The 20876-nt window shown below is 50.3% G+C and overlaps 1 protein-coding gene across 2 annotated transcripts in view; it reads right to left on the bottom strand.

The window, feature by feature from the left end:
- Positions 1–13147, bottom strand: part of Vwa5b1 (von Willebrand factor A domain containing 5B1) — a 63948-nt gene extending 50801 nt beyond the window's left edge. Inside the window, exon 1 of one of the 2 annotated variants that reach the window (XM_055611201.1) lies at positions 12967–13147. The gene's annotated coding sequence lies outside the window, so the exon portion shown is untranslated. Of the gene's footprint in view, positions 1–12348; positions 12730–12966 lie in introns of those variants that run through there. The other variant, XM_055611202.1, reaches the window with a different exon arrangement.
- Between the last annotated feature and the right edge of the window lie 7729 nt (positions 13148–20876).

The following is a 20876-nucleotide window of genomic DNA, read 5'->3' on the forward strand; positions in this document are numbered from 1 at the left end:
GTACTCACAACTGCCCAGACTCCCCCGCTATGTTTCTTCCTTAGCGCACACACCTGTTCAAACGTATATTTTGTTTATCATGTTTAACGTGTCTCTGTGCCTGAGTAGGATTCTACGAGGGAGGGGTTTTGTTTTCGCTTGTTTAGATTGTACCTGTTACCTAGAGAACAGTGTCAGCACACAGCAGATGCTCGGTGAGTGGATGAAGCCCACTCTGAGGGCCTTGAACATGCAATTTGGCAACACATCTTAGAGGCAGCTACTCTCTGTCTTTCCTTAAAATCTTTTATTATGCTTTATTTAGTGTGTGTGCGCTATATGGGTGTGCGTGACACAGCATGCCTGAGGAACACCTTGAGGGAGTCAGTTCTCTGGGGATGCAGCATATTGGCAGAGCACTTGTACAGCAGCTATACATGACCCTTGGTTTGGTTTCTAGCATTTCCCAAAAGGGGGGGGGGCGGGGAAGCAAGAATGAAGACAGAAACTCGCCCAGGTGTGTCTGGGCCTGTGTTCAGAGCAGCGCTGGAGCCCTGATGGGAGTCAGAGCCCAGAGGGCCACTAATAGAGAAACAGGCCCAATGGTTCTGTTGTTCTGGCTGTGTGCCCTGAGGATCTGAGTTAACGCCCTGGATCTTAGCTTTCTCTGTACCTGCAGAGTAGAGAATTTTCTATGTCTCTCTGCTGACGTATAGGTCGCTGACCAGAGCCTTATGTTGGAAATGAAATCTGTTCAACTGCTAGCAACTTGACCCATTACTGTCCCAGACACGGCAGTTTGGCCCTATCCTGGCATTCTGGAAGTCTCTCACCCCCATCCTGGCCAGATCCTTCCACCTCAGACAATGCTCCAAAGATTGGAGTCCCTTGGCTAAGTAGGCTCGACTGGGCTTGTACTAGACAGACCACAGACTCATCACATGAGTCTGGCCTCAAACCTACCCTCTTACCTCAGTTTGGGGGTCCCATTTCTTCTGTTACCTCTGGAAAGCCCTTTCACTTCCCTAGGGAGCTCAAGCCTCAACCACAGACTGGCAACGGAATCCTTCCATCAAAGTGGCCCATAGCCGGTGTGTTCCTGGAGTCTGAGTCAATTGTCACAAGCTTCTAGAATTCTAGGGTTCTCACATCCTGGTTTCCAACCTCTAACTGTCCCTATTCCAGGATGACACATCCATGCCCTTGACGGATCCCCACCTCTAGGGCGCTCTCCCACCCTGTGGCTCACCAACACCTCCCACTGTTACTCTAAGCTCTGTCTCCTGGCACAGCTGGCATAACCTGGGACCCTGGGGAAAATCTTAGCCGCTTTCAAGGCCCTGCTCCCATCTCCATGGAGCCCCCTGAGTCCTTTCTGCAGAGAGAGCCCACAGTTCTCCTCTCATGTATTTCATGTGGCTGTGCTGTGCTTTGTCAGCAGGTGAACACGGCGTGCCTACTGCGAAGTCTGTGCTAAGCCCAGCACACAGACAGAAGACAAGACAGACGTGGCCATTGTTCTCAGACTTGGCGTCCTTTCTCACAGCCACACAACCAGGACACATTCCCCTAGAACTGGAGGCTGGGACTCTGTTTACAGGCACGGGCAGGGCTTCTCTGGAAAGGATCCCAGCAGCACAAGAAATAATTACAAGCGCTGACCAACAGAATTACAGAAAACAATCAGCAGAGTAAGAGACAACCTACAGGAAGGGAAAACATCTTTGCCAATTACACACCAGACAGGAGAATTAATATCTAGGATATATAAAGAACTGGAGAAATAAGCACTAAAGCCTAAATGAACACATCAGCACACAGACTAATGAACTGAACAGACAGTTCTCATGAGAAGGAACACAAATGGCCAATAAACAGTTGAAAATGCATTCAATATTCTTAGTTACCAGGGAAATGCAAATTGAAACTGTTTTGAGACTGTCTCACCCTAGTCAGAATGGCTGTCATCAAGAGAACAAATGACAGCGAACTCTGCGGAGGTTATGGAGAGAGGAGAACCTTTCACTGCTCTTGGGAATATAAACCTGTGTAGCCACTATGGGAATCAACACAGGGCATCCTGAAAAACGGTAAAGTCAGAATGTACTGTACAGCCCAGCCACACCATTCCTGGGTATTTCCCTAGAGGACTCCGGGTTAACACATCACAGAGATGCTTGCACACCCACGTTGATTGCTGGACTATTTGCACTAGCTGGGAGTGGGACCAACCCAGACATCCATCAACAGACGGATGGATAAAGAAAATGGTTATAAGGGGACGTTATGCAGCCCTGAAGTAAAGTGAAATCATGGCGCTTGCAGGGAGATGGGTGGAGGAGGAAAAGCATGACGGTAAGTGAAATAAGCCAGACACGGAAAGACAAACAAATGTCTTCTCTTTTCACATTCGCAGAGGTTTAAAGTTACACGTGGGGGTAGGTGTCTGTGTGCTTCTGTGGTGTGTGTGGAGGTCACAGATCCAGAAAGGATTGTGAGAGGTGGGAAGAGATCTTAGTGGGGGTGGGAAATAGAGTGTAGTGGAATATCCATGGATATGGAAGCAGCAAGAACGGGATATGGAGACAGCTCACAGGAGGCAAAGGGAGAAGAGAACAATGAGGACAAAGCATACCCACACATCTGCCCGAAGATGCTGAGAGGCAACCCATTACTTCATATGTGAACCTACCAAATCAATCAAAAAAAAAAAAAAAAAAGATCCCTGTCTTCCCTCCTCAGTGTGGGACCCAAGGTTGACAGTGAACAGTGAATGGGTTAGATGTGGTGTCTCGTATCTCTAATCCCAATTCTTTGGAGACTGAGGAGGACAGAACAGAGTCTGAGGCCAGCCTGAACTACATACCAAGACCCCACAGCAAACAAACACGATGAATGGATGCCATGGACTCTATTTGTAAACGAGCGAATAAGATCGACTGTATTATCAAGAGGCAAGGCTAAGGCCTTGGCTGTAGATTCATGTAAGCAACTGAAGAGCAGAGAAAATTTCCTCTGTCAGTCCAAAGCTCATAGGACCCCATTCCGGAAGCACCTGTAGTCTTCCTCAAATGAACAGTCAAGAGAGAAAAATAGCCAGCCTTGCTGTCCTTGCTGTCCTCCCTTTGCCTAGGATCATGGAGTCCAGCCAGTGCTGATTTCCAGGACAGTCAGCTTCAAGGAGGTAGAAGCCGAGGCTGGCCACGCTGAGTGGCTGAACTCAGTTCTCCTGCTGGGGGAGAACTGAGCAGGTGGCCATTGAAAACCCCAGAAGAGAGTGGCCTGCTGCAGGCTCTCCATCAACATTCTTGGCTTAAGTGGAAGCGAATGTTGCTAGCTTGCGGGTGGCCTGTTCCCCGGGGGCCCCCCAGGAGCTTGTGGTGCCGAAGTCTGCTTATGAAGGCTTCTCAAACAAGGACACATGTTGCTAGGAAAATTAGATTCTGTCTTCACCAATTCAATTTAAGTCACCCTTCCACAGTGCCTTTAAAGGTGAACTTACCCACGGAGCTGCCAGGATCCCTGGAGCTTTGTGGAAAGGCACTAAATGGACTCTTATATGGCTTCCAGCTTTATTCCCGTCTCCATATCATGCCTGCCTGCCTGCCTGCGGAGGAGAGCACAGGGTGCTGGACAGAAGAAGGACTGTTTTGAAGCTGCTCTTTAGAGGTGGCCTTTTGCGCTGGTGTGCTAAAGAAAGTAAAGTGCTCATTGACCTGTGTTCTCTCCAGACACCTTTGCATGATGTACAAAGACAACAGACAAGGGAGCTGATTTCTCCTCCTAGAATCTTTCTTTGTCTTCCATGGCTATCTCTCCCCAGCTGGGAATGTCTTTGGAATTCAGTTTCTCTACTCCACAGAAATGGAGAGGTGGCGAGGCTAGGGGGAGGATGCAGGAGAAAGATTATGTATAAGATGCTCACATGGCTTTGGTCCTCAGCAATGGCTCACAACTGTTTCATCGTTTCTTTTCTTAGGATGCTGTCCAACTCACCCACCTACTTAGATTCTACCTGGGCTCTGAACTTCTGGCATTTCCTACAGTGGCCCTGGGCACCCACGACCCCTCCCTCCCCACCCATCTGCACCACATGCCTACATGTGTTGGCGTCAGAATCTGTTCCTTGTCTTAGCTTCCCTCATGAGATCTTAGATTAGTGACAAGCTGTGAGGCCTCTCCCCACCATAGCCTGCCCCTTCAGATGGCATAGGGAGGCCATCTGGGTAGCAGTGAAGGCCACCAGGCCTGAGCACCAGCTCTGCCACCCACTCAGTATAGACCCCAGACTGAGACTCTTGATATTACACAAACTGACCAGAGCTGTTGGGTTCACACACAGAGACCACACACACACAGAGGGTGGAGCTTGGAGATTGGTGGGTTACTGTTTTAGTGTCTGTCTTCACCTAATACTTCTAGAAGTATAAGAAGTAGGACCCAGGGATGTCCTTGTCTCCATTCGGTCTCCAGCATGCAGTTTTTAAAAACTGTTTAAACACTTTTTAAAATGAAACAATGATACATAAGACTAATGCCAGGTAGTATCCTGAATGCTCTCTGTAAGCAGGTGCAGATAATCCTTGGGATAGGCCAGGAAAGCAGGCATGGCTACCACCCTACCACCCAGATTTTGCAGGCAAAAAAACGGGGACATGGAATGGGTTCCATCTCCTGCCAAAGGCGACACACCTGTGGGTGGTGAGGCTCTGAACCATATCACCCTGCAGCGCTTCTTGCAGAGTGAGGGAATGGATGGCTCAGATAGGATAACCTCCATCACGCTGTGCCCAGGCTAGATGACATCTAATAGCTGAGTAACAGGCAGTCCAGGGCCTGAGGAACTTTTGGAGACACAGCATGGGTCAGGCTGAAAGCCATGCCTGCATCACATCCCTACCACTCTGCCCCTTTAAGGAAACTCCTTGTTCTCTACTTAGTCTGGTGCTCATCTTGGTGGGTAGGTTTCTGGAGGACCCTCCATGATCTCATTTAATTTCTATAAGGGCAGATCATCTCTTTACAGGGGAGGAAACCAATGTCCAGCCTCAAGGTCACACAGTCACATGGTGATAGAGGCAGGATTTGAACCCGAGCCCGGGACCTGTTTGGCCCACGGCCCTCTGCTGCTTGCTGCTTCCAGTCAGCTCATGTCTTTCGGCCCAGTCAGTGCACCTGCAGCCAGCTTGCCATCACTTAGACTTTGCTTGATTCTGGGGGTGCCATCAGGATCACCCTGCCTCCCGCCATTCCTTCTGCTGTACTTTGTGATAGTTGGGGTGGAGTGAAGGATTCTAGCTGACATACAGTTCAGCCTCATTGCTCTCCTCCTGCAGCCAGCACTGGACACGTGACCTTTTATGAGAGAGTGTCTGAATGAAGGGGAGGGAGATGTCTCAGTGTGGCTCTTCCCACAACTGGCACGAAGCTGCAGAAGAACCAACCTGGGGCATGGTTTGCTGTGCCCTTTGGCTTGTGTGAACCCTCAGAAAGTTAGTAAGCACAGGTGGGTGTCACTGCCATTGGGATGGGCCGTTTGTGCCAAACAGGATTATGGGAATAGGATTTGGGGGCTCAGAGGCCCCCCAAACTCCAAAAAGACTATTGTGGAGTCAAGCACCCCTGGTTTATCACCTGACTCTAAGTACCAGCATCATTTGTTTTGATTTGCAGATGACTGATGGGAGTAAACTCAAGAGAGGTTAAGAGACCCACCTGGATCTGAGAGCTAGAAGTAGGTGATGGCGTGGGAACAGAATCCTGGCTGTGCCATGTCCCCGTGTTTCCTACAGCGTCATGGCAACACCCAGAGCTATAGGATCCCTCATCTGTACAAGAAGAGGCAGCCCTGTCTTTGGGAGGCCCAGGTACCAACTGGAGGTGTTAGCAACAGAGACTAAGCCAAGCAGAGATAAGGTAAGAGGGGAGGCAGCTGCCAGGCCCCTGCTCAGGCAGCCTGGGAGCCAAAAGCTCTCGCCTTAGATCCCCGATAGACTTCACCTTGAAGCCAAGCTCTGGTGTGTGTGCCACCAGGGCGCATTTACTTCGCTTGGCTTTGCCTCTTTTTTCTGACCTGTGGAAACCTGCTTGTGACCTGTGATGGTGATGGCACAGTGCTCCAGCCCGCTGCCCAGCGCCATCAGGAGGTAGTGCGGCGTGCCTGGAATGCGACACACAGAGACCAGGGTTCTTCTGTGTAGCCCAGAGTAGACTGGTATTCACCATAAAGTGCAGACTTGCCCTCGAACTCACAACCAGCCCTTCTACCTCATCATCCTAAGCGCTGTAATGAGAGGTGTGCACCTCCACACGCAGATGTTGGCTGACTTTTGAAGGCACGTGGGTGGCTTCTTCCTGTGTTAGGGATGATAGGAAAATGTGGCCAATGTAGCCAAGCTCTGACCTCTTAAAACGCTTGTGAGAGATCTCTTCGAAATAGGTTATCTCGGAAGTCTTTGGTGGCTCAGAAGAGTAAAAAATGATGTAATTAAAAGTTGTCCAGGGAGCTTTTAGCCTGTGACCAATTAACATTTTCAAATTCAGCCGTGAGTCATAAAAGCACCGATGTTCATTCATACCACATGCAATTTGTAATCAAAGCACTTTCACATCCATAAATGTTAGCGCGCTGAGAGCCAGGAGAGAGGAAAAACAAGAAACAAAACCAGCAGCCCGGCAATTTTCATCTTAAGGAGTAGGAGACTGCAGCTCAGAGGGAAGCAAAGGAGGGCTGAGGCCTCTCTCTGTTCAAACCAACCTGTCGCCTTGCTAAGCTTGGACCTGCGGGGGCTGGAGTTTGACTCTGTTGGCCACAGGAAGCCTCACCTGCCGATTAGAGCTGAGGGCCAGTTGCTGGGGTTTCGGTTGGGAGCTAAGACCCTGGAAATGACAGTGCAGGTTAGCCACTCCACTCTGCCGGTGCCCTGTTACTGTTCTGACAGAGGCTCCCTGCTCTCCTTTTGGTTAAGCTTACGGTGATCTCTATGCTGCCAAGCAGACCTGGGCTCTCGTCTTCAAAGAGCCAGGACAGGACCCTGCCCCCTTGAAAACCTGAGGTGCATCTTGCTTCAGCCAATGAGCTGTGGCAATGGTTCTCAATCTGTGGGTCATGGCCCTTTTGGGGGTGGCATATCAGCTATCCAGCGTATCTGATATTTATTGATTCAAAACAGTAGCAAAATTGTAGTTATGAAGTAGCAATGAAATGATTTTATGGTGAGGGTCACCACACCGTGAGGAACTGTATTAAAGGGTCGCAACATTAGGAAGGTGAGAGCCTCTGAGCTTTGCAGTCCTGAAGCTCTTCACTTCAGGAAGAGGCTTTGAAAGCCAAGTGTTCTTGTGGTGTCCTGTTTCCCGTTTCCTGCCATAGTGATCTTGGAAGCACATGTGTAGGAATGATGGCACTCCGTGATGACATGTGACCTGCTTTGAACATGTGGCACAAACATATTCTTCTTGTTACTGCAGCACAGTCAGGCTTGGCTAGGGAAGCCATGAACGTTCCAGTCTGTAAGCTAAGGTGACGGTCAGGGACAGAAGCCACAATGCTAGGGGACTAAGACGAGGAGGAAGAGGACACTGAGCAGTGGGCGCACTCCACGGAGAAAGAGCCTTTATTTTCTCAACAGTGCGTCTCCACTGTTCAGGAAAGGAGCCAGCACCCAGCGGGGGCTCATTAAATGTTGGATAAGTGGACTAAAGGTGTGGGGTGTGGCGGTGGACAGCTCGGAGGCAAGCCACCAAAAGATAAAAGTGCTGAGTTCCCCCGCACCAGCTCCACAGCTCCCTACTCGTCCATTCTCTTACTCAAGTCCAAGCCTTAAAACACAGACCACAGAAGACTCCCCCAAGGGCTGGATCAGAGATGGGCGCTTGAATACAGAGACCAGGTTTCACAGCAAAGAGTGAAGAAAGTTTGCAGCTGGGATTTTGTTTTGAAGAAAAATAAAACTAAAAACTTGGAAATAGAATGCTACATTGGGCCAGGGTAAGATTATAATCGTCTGTTAAACTTTTCAATGAACAAAGAACAAATCAAGTATTGCATTGGATGGCACTGTGACTTCTCATACTTCACTGTTGTCAGTTGTCTCTTGTTTTGGTCAGTCACCAGCCTAGTGTCCAAGTTCTCCTTTGTCTATGGCATTGTGTGGGACAAAAGATGCCAGCATCCCCTGTAAATCTTCTCATCGAATCTCGGCTTCCGTGGGATTTCGGTTTTCATGGTATAATCCCTTGGCCTCCTATGGCCATCGCTTCTCCTACCCAACAGCTTCAGAGGCACCAACAGACATAGGTGCTGGACCGCTGGGCAGAGGCTGACATGTCGCTTGAGCATGCAGATCACATGATAAACACATCAGTATTCTCTGAGGTGAACTTTGCATATGTGTGTGAAAGGTGCGTGGGTGTACGTGCGTGCTAGTTTCATGTCAATTTCATGTCAATTCACATGTGGGTGTGAATAGGAATTCTCACTTGGGAAAATGCCTCCGTAAGATTGGTCTACAGGGTTGTTTTGCTATTAATGATTGATGTGGGAGGGCCCAGGCCACTTTGGGTGGTCCCACTGCTGGTCTGAGTGCCATCAGAAAAAAAAATTTTTTTTAAAGCAGACTGAGCAAGCCATGGGAAACAAGCCAGTAAGCAGTACTCCTCCATGGCCATTACATCAGCTCCTGCCTCCAGGTTCCTGCCTTGGGATGGAGTGTGACCTGAGAGTTATAAGCTGAAATAAACCCTTTCCTCCCTGAGTTGCTTTTGCTCATGGTGTTTCATCACTGGAGAAGAAACTGTAAGATTGTGTGTGTGCTAGGAATACCATCTATGTCCTTTTGAAACAGGGTCTTTCACTGGCCCAGAGCTCATCAATTGGGCAAGACTGGCTGGCCCAGAAAGCCCTAGCAACCCACCATCGAAGCTTCTCCAAATGTGGTATGCCGGGCACCTTCCATGACACCTGGCATTTTTATGTTGGTTCTGGGAATACGATTCAGGTCTTCCTGTTTGTGAGCTTCCCCCCTGGCCCTGGTGAGGAGTGACATTTAAGCCTAGACTCTAGCAAGTGTGCAGTCTCAGGTTGCATGTTAGACAGAGGCTCTCATGGTGCCCGAGAAAATAAGTGGGGCCACAGTGTAAACCGACAGACCACCCTATTCCCTGTGGCTGCGCCTGCACCTGGTCCCATGTTAGGCTGTTCCCTAGTTCCCCACTCTAGCCCCATTTCTGTTGGTCTCTTCATGAGAAGAGTCACCAGGCTAGGAGCTTGATTCCCCATGTGGTCCTCAGAAAAGGAAGACCTTACAATGGGCCTCAGATGGACACAGGACCATGATCCCATGGAGGATTCAAAAGGCCTGATTGCAAACACTCTTCCACCAGGTTTTTGCATATTCATGCTTGTTCTCGGTGCCACCATGGGTTCCGACTCTGTGCCCTGGCCTCTGCTCATTCCTCAACTCCGAGCCATGCCACCCACATCCAAGTTTCTCCAAAGCTATCTGCCCTTCTGGGTGCTTTTAAGCCCCACTTCCTTCATGAAGCCTATCTAGATTTTTTCCTCTGAGCTTTTCTGAATTATACCTAAGAATTTCCACTCACAGAGTGGTCTGAACATATCTAGAGGTGGCAAAGAGAGACCCTTCTTATGGTCACTATTCTCACATACCCAGCCTATACAGCACCTGCTCAGGAGATGCGGAGACCCCTGACCAACCTCTAGCCTCACTCTAGTAAAATGACTTTTCCACTTGCTCTTGCTCTGTGCTCCTGACTCTTTTGCTCTTCAGGGTCCCCAGAATGCCTTTTAAACACCTGCAAAAAAGGGGTGAAATCAGACCCCAAGGTAAGGGTTTTCCACAGTCAAGGAACACCCTAGCCACTGACTCTTCCCCAACTGCTCCGTCTGCTTTTGCAAATTCATTCCCAGAGCCAGGAGACAGTGAGACAGGGGACTGGAGATGAGCATCCCTCAAGCTCTTATCTCAAGCTGTCCCCCTTGCCAACTCTCTGCACCCTCTCCCAGCTGCAATAGGTGAGCTGATGAAACACACACACACACACACACACACACACACACACACACACACACGTATGTATATAATGGCTTCTGTGCCCTAGATTGCCTCAGGCCTCCATCAGTTGCTTCTTGACCAGCTCATGGAGCTCAAGTTCAAGAGCCCTCCTCGTGAGCACTGGTTGACATAAGCTTAGAGAGGAGATTACCACACTTTCCAACTTGAGCCCTCATTTCCTTGAGAACAGAAACTAACTACCCAGCTCAGCACCTGGTATCAGGTTGCACCCGGTGACTCTGTGGCTTTCATTTCTTTCCCCCTTCCCACCCCACCCTGTCTGATCACGAAAATTGACTCAACACTCTTGAACCAACCCTTTTTGCCCCTTCTCCACCGATATACACAGCCCAGCCATATAAAAGACACCTTCCTGCTCCACTTTTCCCACGTGGCCACATGCTTCTGTTGCTTCTTTCACATCCCTGCATTAATATCATTTCCTTTGGAAAACCTTTTTAGTCCCACATTGAGCTCCCTCAGCCCCAACCTCCTTCCCATAAAGAATACAGGCATGTGGAGAGTGGCAAGCGTCAGCTCTACTGCTGGATAAATGCCCAGAGGCTAAGGAAAGAAGCTGGGCTTCTGGGAGGTTATTAACAAGACCAAAAGACTTGTGTACCCCCACCATGGACTGGAGCCATATATGGTCCATTGACTCTGCTGACCCAATTCTAGCCCCCCAGAATGTCTACTGACATCACTTGGCCTTGCCAAAGCTCCATCCCCAGTTTGGCCATAAAAAGGAGCTTGTGAGACCAGGACAGCTTGTGGCCACGGGGTTCTGGAGCTAAGTCCTTGCAAACGACTGGCAGGGAGGTCCCATGAGAAACCACAGCACCCAGCAAGAACCTGAACCCAGTGGCAGCACAAGCCTACGGTGTTTATTCAGGGCCCAGAGAGCTCTTCCCCAGAGCGCCCATTCATCTCTTCCCAGAGCCACATAGTCAACATCACCCATCTGGCCACGAGAGAGCAGCCAGTCCAAGAAGGTGCTCACTCGGGGGAGAACAGCTAGGAGAGGCACAGAAGGTCAAAGCCCACACTGGCCCAGTAACTTGGGTAGGGCGTCTTAGTGGGCACTCCAATCCCTCTGACCAGGCACAATGTTGCATTCCAGGCGCATCTCCCCATAGCCTGGACAACTTAGCTCAGAACCTGATGGTCAGTGTCTAGCGAGCATTCTGAGAGCATCATTTGGCCCAGGATAGTGGTTAAGACAGGAGGCCATAGACCTCTGAGTTTCCCAACTCCTAAAGCTGGGGTGGAAAGATGCTCACAGCCCAAGCCACCCTCCTGCCAGGCATCTTGGCCTGTCTCAGGCCATGAAAGCAGTGGGGTCCACAGGTTCCCCAGAGAGATACAGTTCCCAGACTGCCTTGAGCCATGGGCTATCACCTGGGCAGGGTTAGAAATGGTCCAAGCACACCCCCTGGAGATGAGTGAACATCCCAAAGCAGGAGGGCACTGCATCCACATGCCAGGCCTTGCGGGGAGGTTGGGGAGAGATCCTGTTAAGTCACGTGCTAGCCGGGCTCAACGCACAGTCTCAACAATCTTAACTCACACACATGCATGTACAGTGACACTTGATCCCCTTCACATCGCCGGTTAAAAGGCACACTGCAAGTGCACGCCTGAAATGTGAACATGCTTATGTACATTGATCACGACCCCCTTATCTACTCATGTGGCTTGCTGCATTCGTGTCATGTCTCGACTTCCAGGGAGAGGCAGCTCCCTCCAGAAGCGTGCCTTTCGATACCTCTCCAGGACATAGCTGACATACATTATGTGCCCCTGGGCTCAGCCCCAAGTCTGATCCCAGTTACAGGATCTCTGTGCCCCCATGTGCCCCTTCTCCAAGTGGGAGAGCTTCAGGTCACCCCGTGCCCTTTGGCCTCTGCCCAGTTCCCAAAACTTGCTTGGTTTAGATGGGTGGACACAGGAAACAGGCTTAAATCCCAGCAGAGAAAGTGAGGAAGGATGCTGCCTGTTAAATTAAAGAGTGGAGATAGAGGGGGAGCAGGGGAGATGCCTACTGCTCTTCAGAGTGGAGGAGGGGCTAGTGGGTTCTGGTCTCCCACCTCCTGTGCCACCGGCTGGGACAGGAACATCAGAATAAAATACTAGGACATCCTGGGAGCTCAGGAGCTGCCGCAGCAGATGTGAGGGCATGTCCGGCGGGGGCTTGATATGTTAGCAGAAATCACTGTTCACAGGGCCAGGTGCCCTGACTCCCACCACCTCCCACTACCTAAGGATCCGTCCTCTCTGTTCAGAACCTTCTTACCTCCAGGATCTCAGGATGTGAGGTTCAAAAAATGCACCCTCCGCCAGCGACTTTGGAGACAGTCACACACCAGGCGCCCAGAGGGCAGCAGGCAAGAGCCTGGAGCTTGGCAGTGGGGGGGAGGGGGAACAGCCCGCAGAGCACTGACTGCCCTGGGGCCCTAGAGGACAGATTAGAAATGATGGGGACAGGGAGATGGTGGAAAGAGGTGGCAGGGATGGGAGGCTGAGGCAGAGAGATAAGGAGAGACAGAGACATAAGGAGGAGACGCTGAGAGAATTACACACAGAAGACAGACATCAAGAAAGAAAAGGAAGAGACAGAGATGGGGAGAAGGGTGGGAGAGGGGAGGGAGAGAAGGATAGACAGGGAGGGAGAAAGAGAGAGAGAGAAATAGGAGAGAGAGAGGGAGAGAGAGAGCGCGAAAGAGAGAGAGGAGCAACATGTGGTCACATCTTCACTTCTGATGCTGAAACGTCCTGAGCCCCTCCCCGCAGAGTGAGCACACAGCACATGGCGCTTTCACACAGATGCGTATTCAGTCCATCACACCCCTCTGCCCTTGGGATAAGGTCTCTCGTCCTTGCACAGCAGGGCACCGGTTGCACCAACCCTTACCTTGTCCCAGCAGCAACACGTGTGAGGACAAACACTGCCTCTCCCCGCTGCTGCCTCCCTGTGCCCAAAGCTACTGGAGAGGGCTCTCAGGCTGGGCTCTGGTACCCAAGTCCAGTGCCCGGTCGCCCTGGCAGCTGGCTTGATCAATGCCAACATTGCGATGGCTGTTTAGGTGGCCTCCAGGAAGCAGAGCCATTTGTTTTGTCAGAGCGTAACCATGACAATCACCCCGGGCTCGCACGGCTGTGCTGCTTCCCCCCACCCCGCGCCCTCCCTTCCCCCTTCTCCTGAGTGCAGGAGGAAGCAGGAGGCCACTTAGCAGGCTTGGATAACTCCTGCAGGGGCTGAGAGCAAATGCCTTCCTTCCAGGGACTTCAGGCTTTTGGGCAGGCCCTCCCGGAGGGAGTAAATCACCTCACCTTGAGACAATTCAGTGCTGGACAGAGCCCTCAAGGTCTCGACTCTGGATCTGGCCTCCCCCAGATCCCACTGTTGTTCCTCAGCAAGTCCATTTGTGAGACAACTAATACAAGCTGTCATTCCACTTCCCCCCAAGAGGCCATGATGCAGGCAGCATATCTGCCAGTGTTTTTGCTGGGTCTCAAGGCATCACTGGCTACCCAGGGCCAAGCCAGTCATGGGGAAAATTTCAAAGTATCTCCAGGAAGTGAGGCCTCTGGGTATAAACTTGGGTGACCCAAAGAACCAAGGGGCTTATTTCAATCAGGACAGCTAGAAAATCCAACAATCCGCATGGCCAGACATTCCAAAGACCTAAATCTAAAATTCAAGCCCCAAGTTAAAAGTTCCAAAGATGAGGGGACACAGGGTGGGAATGAATAATAACACAAGGTGTCCAGGGACACAAGGTGGAACCAGCAATGGCTATGCACCTCAGGTCACTGACTCTGTAAGGAAAACCCCCAAGAAGAAAGGTTCTTCTCCCAACAGTGCTGAGAAAGTACGTACAGAGCCGAGCAACCCTCCCAAGACACACGATGAGCAACGGCAGAGCGGGGCTGTGCACACGCTCCGACTCTGCTGGAAATGTTCTGTTCCAGCCTATTGGCCTTTAACAGACATCACTATGTGCCGGGCACTGTATGCAGGGCTGGGGGGGGGGACACTGCGTTCTTGGGGAGCACTGCGTTCTTATCAACACAGGAAGTAATGCTATCCTCATACCGTGAATCAGCATAGAGAGGTGAAGGCTCTCGGTTGAAGGTGCAGAAAAGGTTGAGCGCTGGGATTCACTCTTAGGTCTGCCTGCCTCTGTTTCTCTACCCCGCCTTGACTCGACTTTGCTTAGAGACCCAGGTGGTGAGTGGGTGTTCTGGTGCAAGGGCGCAGCCATCTCACTGCTTTCTGCCCAAGGTCATAGACACCGTGATCTTACCCAGAAGCCCTTAAGCTGGTGATTGCACAATTAGACAGCCACATTAGGATTGTGAGAGACTTTCATTAGACATGCCACTTGGAGCTTCCAGTCCCGTCCAGTTTGGTAAGTATGGACTGGCCGAGTGTGACACCCCAGTAGAGGAACTTTGGCACACAGTCTGGGGAGGGATTTGGAGGACTGCTTGGGAGAGGCAATGGAGAATGGGGAGGAGGAGAGCATGGGGAGGGACACAACCTGCCCAGAACTGTTTTACCCGGATCCTCCTTAAACGTCCCTGGGGTTGGGGACTGACATCCACAGTGAAGAAAGCTGCTGTCATGGGGAGGGCAAATGGTCTGTGGCATGGAAAGTTTCCCCCAACCTCTGAGGATGGGCTGAGGTACACAACACAGTTCACTTTGGCCTCTTATGCTCACCCATCACAAATCATCCCAGGCCGATTTGTGAGACTCCCAGGAACTTGGAAGAAGTAATGAGGGCACTGGCTACCCAGTGGCCGTCTCTGCTACTCACAGTTCCCTGTAGCCAATCTGCTGAATCCTTATCCTCATTCAGTGTTAGGCAAGAGGAGAAATGAATGACCTAGCGTCCCAGTCAAGAAAGGAATCCCAGCTCAGTCCCCGAGTCCCCCGAGTCCAGTGCTCTGTCAACAATGCCATAGGCCTCATGAGTGCTCATGAAACACTCATTAGTAAAGAGGGTGCTGGTTCCCTGGGACCAGGGCTTAGGGACAGCCACCTAGAGCTCAGTCCAACTCTCCTAACCCCATAGCGCTCTAAGTCCAGTCCTCAGCTCCCCCCCTCATGAAGTCACCATCTCTGTTGCAATTTCTTCAGTGGTAGGTGCTCCTGTAAGCAACCCTAATGAAATTTGTTTGATCACACACAAAAAGAGACATGAAAACAGAAGCAGAGGATAGCTGGGAAGAGGAAAGGGACCAACAGGAAGCAAGGGCAAGGGGGGGGTTAATATCATCAAAATACATTATATACATGGATGAAAATGTCGTAATGAAATTCGTTATTATGGTAATAAAAGCATTTTGAAATGCTATCCAGGCTGGGAAGGAGCCTCGGTGGCTAAAGCAGTTGCTGTGTGTGGTGGTCTCAATGAAAATGTTCTCCATGGGCTTATATGTTTGAATGATTTGTCCCCAGTTGGTGGAAACATTTAGGAAGGATTAGGAGGTGTGCCCTCGGTGGAGGAGGTGTGAGGTTTCAAAAGCCCAAGTTGGCTCCCTCTGTGTCTCGTGCTTGCTGAACTCTCAGGTACTGATCCAGCACCAGGCTTGCCTGCTTCCATGCCCCCTTTTCATGACTCTGGAGCATACACTCCTTTTCTTTTCTACAAGTTGTCTTAGTCATGCTGTGTACTGGTAGTCTTATGTCAACTTGACACACAGGCTGCAGTTATCTGAAAGGAGGGAAACTCAACTGAGAAAAGGTTTTCATAAGATCCGGCTGTGATGCATTTTCTTAATTAATGCTTGATGGGGGAGGGCCCAGCTCACTGTGAGTCTAGTGGTCTTGGGTTCTATAAGAAAGCAGGCTGAGCAAGCCAGTAAGCAGCATCCCTCCATGGTCTCTACATCAACTCCTACCCGCTTGAGCTCCTGTCCTGGACTTCCTTCAATGATGAAATGTGTTGTGGAAGTGTAAGCCAAGTAAACCCTGTCCTTCCCAATGTGCTTCTGGGTCGCTGTGTTTTGTTGCAGTGATAGAAACCCTAACTTAGACGTGGCGTCTTACCACAGCAATAGAAAATAACTAAGACACTGTGCAAGTGTACGGATATGAATTTGGATCTCTAGAACACGGTGGACTCAATAGTGCACGTCTGTAGTTCCAGTGAAGCCGTGATGAAACAAGAGGCAGAGACAGGAGACTCCCCACAAGCTTGCATGCCAGCTAACTGGTAGTGACAAGAGAACCTGCCTCAAACAAGTCAGACAGCAAGACCAACACCAGAGTTGACCTGTGACTCCACATGTGTGCTGTGGTGCTGGTGTGTCTTCACTCACAAGCCAGGGACACACACACAAAGACTGAAAAAAATATCTGTCACACAACAGGCACCCCATTCAGCATGTCCACCCACCATCATATTGCCTGCTCAGCCACCTCAAGCCCAGAGCTTGCAGCTCATGACGGTGCTAGCCTGGATGAGTGGCTACGAGATATGTGTCATCTATGAGAATGATACCAGAGGTGTCCAGGAACAAGGTCAGAATGGCGGGCTAGCTGGGGACGGAAAGTGGCTGCCTTGAAGGTGCTTTCCAAAGCTGCTTTCTCCTGAAGCCTGCAAGATTTTCTTGTCCCTTTCATTCCCTTCCTGGAGCTCCGCAATGGATGACCACAGCCTGAGTAGCTCAAGACACAGATACTTATTGTCTCAGAATTCTGGGGATCAGAGGACTGAAACAGAGATGTGACAGGCTGTGCCCCCTCTGATGGCTCTACCAAAGACTCCACCCATTGTCTTGTGTTGGTTGGCAACCCTGGCCAGCTCTAGGTTCAGCACCACCTCACTCCAGTTTCTGCCTGTGTTTTCACACAGCCATCTCCTCAGCATGTCTCTCTCCTTTCTCTGTTTTTTAAAGAAAAACTAACAATTGGTTATTATTTTGTGTGGATGTGTGTGAGTGTGTGTGCTGGAGCTCACGTGCCACTGTATACGAGTGGAGGCCAGATGACAGCTTGCAGGCATCAGTTTTCTCCTTTTGCCACTGGGTTCCAGGGATTGAAGTTAGATCCCCAGGCTTGCGCAGCAAGTGCCTTTGCACACTGAGCCATCTCCCTGGCCCTCTTTTCTCTTAAAAAGATGCTGATTGGACTTACCCTGATGGTTTCATGGTATCCGAATGGCATGTCTATAGGACTAATGTCCAAGCAAAGTCATGTCCACTGGGGATCATTGTTTAGGACTTTGAACATTACTCTCTGTGTGTGAGGCAGGTGATGCAGTTCAACCCCCAACATCCATTCAGAGAAATTAAAGAAAGACAGAGCAGGCAGGACGCCAAGGGGCCTTGTCACTGTGCTATAGAAATTCAGAGAAGACCGGAGGCAAGGTGAAGTCATACACATCAGGTGAGGTGTGGCCTGGTGCTGGACTGATCGCATTTAGCTGCTGACACTGACATTCTACAGCTGTGTGCCTTGGGGAAATGCCCTACCCTCTCTGCGCAGCAGTCTCCCTACAATAAAACAGTGATGCTTCAAATCAGCGTTCTGATCATGAGATGAATTACTATTTGCAAAACACTTGAGATAGCAGGACACTTGGTATGAGCCATATGAGTGTTTGTTAAACACCAAATGTTCCTTCCATAAACGCTACTGTTTTATAGGTGTGAAAACTGAGATGCCGAATGGGGAAGAAACTCCTCCTGGTCACCCAGTTGGAGAGGGAGGGTAAGGGGCATCCACACCCCCTTCCTTTCAGTCCCCTTCCCCAACAAGCCAAGGCAGGTAGCCTGGTGGGGCAGCGAGGGAGGAGGTGAGTTGAGAGGAGAGGTGGGGATCCCCAAAGAGAATTCTCTCTGCTTGTAAGCACACACCTCTCCCCACCCACCCTCTCCTTTTGGGATTGGAAGCCCTGCACTTGTCTGTGCCCACACAGAGGAAAGGGAATCTGGGGAATGTGTGAACAACAGAGGCTCAGTGAGAAAAGCCTCCCTGGGGAGGCACCTTGGTGGGCCAGGGCAGGGCTGGCAGAGGATTCAGAACAGGCATAGGTAGAGCACCAGGACCCAGGGTGTTTGTGTTTGTGAGTGAGTGAGTGTCTCTGTGTGTGTGTGTGTGTGTAGCTCAGGGCTCTTCCAAAATATTTTGAACAGGGGGCTGACATCACAGACAGTGTCCCTGAGAGGCTCTATACTGGTATGGTTAATGAGGGGATCCACTGAGTGTGACTGTGGGGTCTGCAGGGGCCAACACTCCAACTTGCCAGCAGTTGAACTGATAAAAGTCGCTTTTGTGGGGCAGAAAGAACTTGTGCACCCACCCACATTCAAATACCCATTTGCATGGAAAAAATGCATAAAAGGCTCTGATTCTCTACCCATACCTGTATCTATGTTCATTACCATGTGGCTTAGCAGTTCTTCACCTTGAACTCAGGGACAATGACAACCAATGGACTATGGGGGCATATGACATAAATAAATAAAGCCTCATGGAGCACTTGCCTGATCGGGCTTGCTCTCTTGTGCCTCTGGTCCTGCTGTCTTAAGAACACATCCAGATTGCACCCCTGGTCTAAGGAGGAGGATGAGAGCTAAGCAAAGCAGGATTAAGCCAGACCGATCAAGCCGAGGTCAGATGGCTGGGGGCACGCTGAATAGTCCGGCCTCTCCAGCTCATCCCCGGGCAGCGTAGCCACCCAACAGGGTCCAGCCAAGACCCACTGTGCTTAGCTGATCTAGAGATTGGTGAAGTCACTGTGTTTGGAGTGGTTTGATAGGCAGCCCTTCCTGGCAATAGCTCATTGACACACTGCATTCTACTTCCGGCTTCTCCTGGCATCAATTCTGACATATCACCATGACTTTACCTCCAGTCTAATGGATTCCCAGCCTAGACCCCAAGCTGTAGCCAGGTCTGAGTATTGTCTGATGAGGGTTGCTCGCAGTCACCCTTTCCTCAACTAGCCCCAACCCTTCAATAGTTCTTCCCTTGAGTTCTCACAAAGCCTCACTTTCTCACATGAAACTCAAGACCTTTTGAAATCCGCTTAACCCTGTCTCTCTGACCCGGCTCCTGTTCAGTTCTTCATGTGGGCCTTTTATTCTGGCCATACAAAAGGATGAAATTTCTAGACTCAAGTTGTTTTGTGCTCCTGGGATTCTACTCATGACGAACCCTCTGTCTAGGTAACACCCATCCTTCTCCAGCTAGCTACCTTCCATGTAGAATGGAAGGCACAATGCAAGTACCATATCTTTAAGGAAGCTTGACTGGGCCCATCATATCCCATTGCCAACCCAGGGCAGCTGAGGTTTTGGTTAAAGGGATCCCAGCAGCGCATGTTGCCTGGGTCATGGGATTTACATGCTTGCTGTCATGCTGCCTAGCTGTCATGTGGTACCACTAAGCCACAGGTAAGAGAAAAACAGGACACAGCAAGAAGGCAACAGCATAGGATCTGGACTTGCAACAGTGGGATGTCTGAGTTCACACTCTCCACTTCTCTCAGGTCCTGCTTCCAGCTGGCCTTCAAGCTTGCTCTCCTCGTGGTCAGAGCTGGTGCTTTTTGACTTGGGCTTCGGATTCAGCATGATGTAGGAAAAACTGGCCAAGTAGTGAGGAATAGCCAGGTTGGTCACCAGCAGAGCAACTGGAGCCTTAAGAAAGAAGCCAGCTCTGGCTTAGGGGACACTTCTTACTCAGAGCCAACTGGCCTTCATGTAAACAATGGCAGCAGACATTGGTTTTTTGAGATGAAACCTCTCCCTCTCATGGCTGAATGTGAATTCTTGCCCCATTGCTGGTTATATGTGGGAGCTGCTGACCCTTTATGTCCCTGCATTCCTCTGACAAATAACAGCCCCTCCTCACCGGTGTGTGGCCAGCCATGCGGATGCTTTTTCTAGTTCTGCCTTCATCACCCTCATTTCTTTTGGAACAGTCCCTACAGCCTGTGTTCTTTCAGGTACCTCCAACCTTGCATAGCATAAATACCCTAATGAGCCCTGTGCGTGCCTTCCTGCTGCTCAGGAGAAGGACATGATGCCCTTGGCCTCAAACCAGCAGGAACCCATAGGTCTTACATCACTGACTTCTCAGTCCCTTTCCCTGTCTAGCCACCTATTATGCAACCTGGAAACAATGGATTTCCCCTTAGGCCCCTGTGGTCTCTGGGCTTGGTCCTCAACTAGAGCTGTGCCTTGTGCCTAAATGTTCCTTCTGGCTGATCTTTAGTTAGCACCTCTACTTCTTCAAGTGTCAGCTCAACTAACTATTCCCCAGGGGGACTCAAGATCACATCTTCTATTGCAGATGCATACCATGTCTCTTGATAATCATCCTTTAGAGATTATATATCATTAATTATGACTACAAGTTAACATCTTTTTATGAGATCACTTGATTGATATCTTTCTCCCCTACCCCAGTGCAAGCTCACTGAAGGCCAACACCTTACCCCTTGGACTGCTCGGTATCTACCATACCTAGTTTAAATCCCAGCAGAGGATGAGCACCAAGCAGGACAACTGGATAAATGAAACCAAACAGACTCATGATGAAAGAGAACGTACCTAAAAATAGAAGATGAGCACTCGTTGAGAATTATCATTGTACCCACTTTACAGATGAGGAAACAGAAGGACAGAAAAGTTCAGGGACTTGCCCATGTCCTGGTTAGTGGCAGAGCCAAGACTGGAATCCAGACATAGCCCCTTGCCCATCAAGGGGCTCATCCTGTGCCTACTGAGATGAAATGGGTTTACTGATAACTCCCATGCCCAGTTCCTGCATCCTGCTCCCCCTGCAGGAGGCAGGCTACCTGG

Source organism: Psammomys obesus, unplaced genomic scaffold, assembly GCF_907164565.1.
Source record: "Psammomys obesus unplaced genomic scaffold, mPsaObe1.curated_primary_1811, whole genome shotgun sequence".
NCBI classification, from domain to species: Eukaryota; Metazoa; Chordata; class Mammalia; order Rodentia; family Muridae; genus Psammomys; species Psammomys obesus.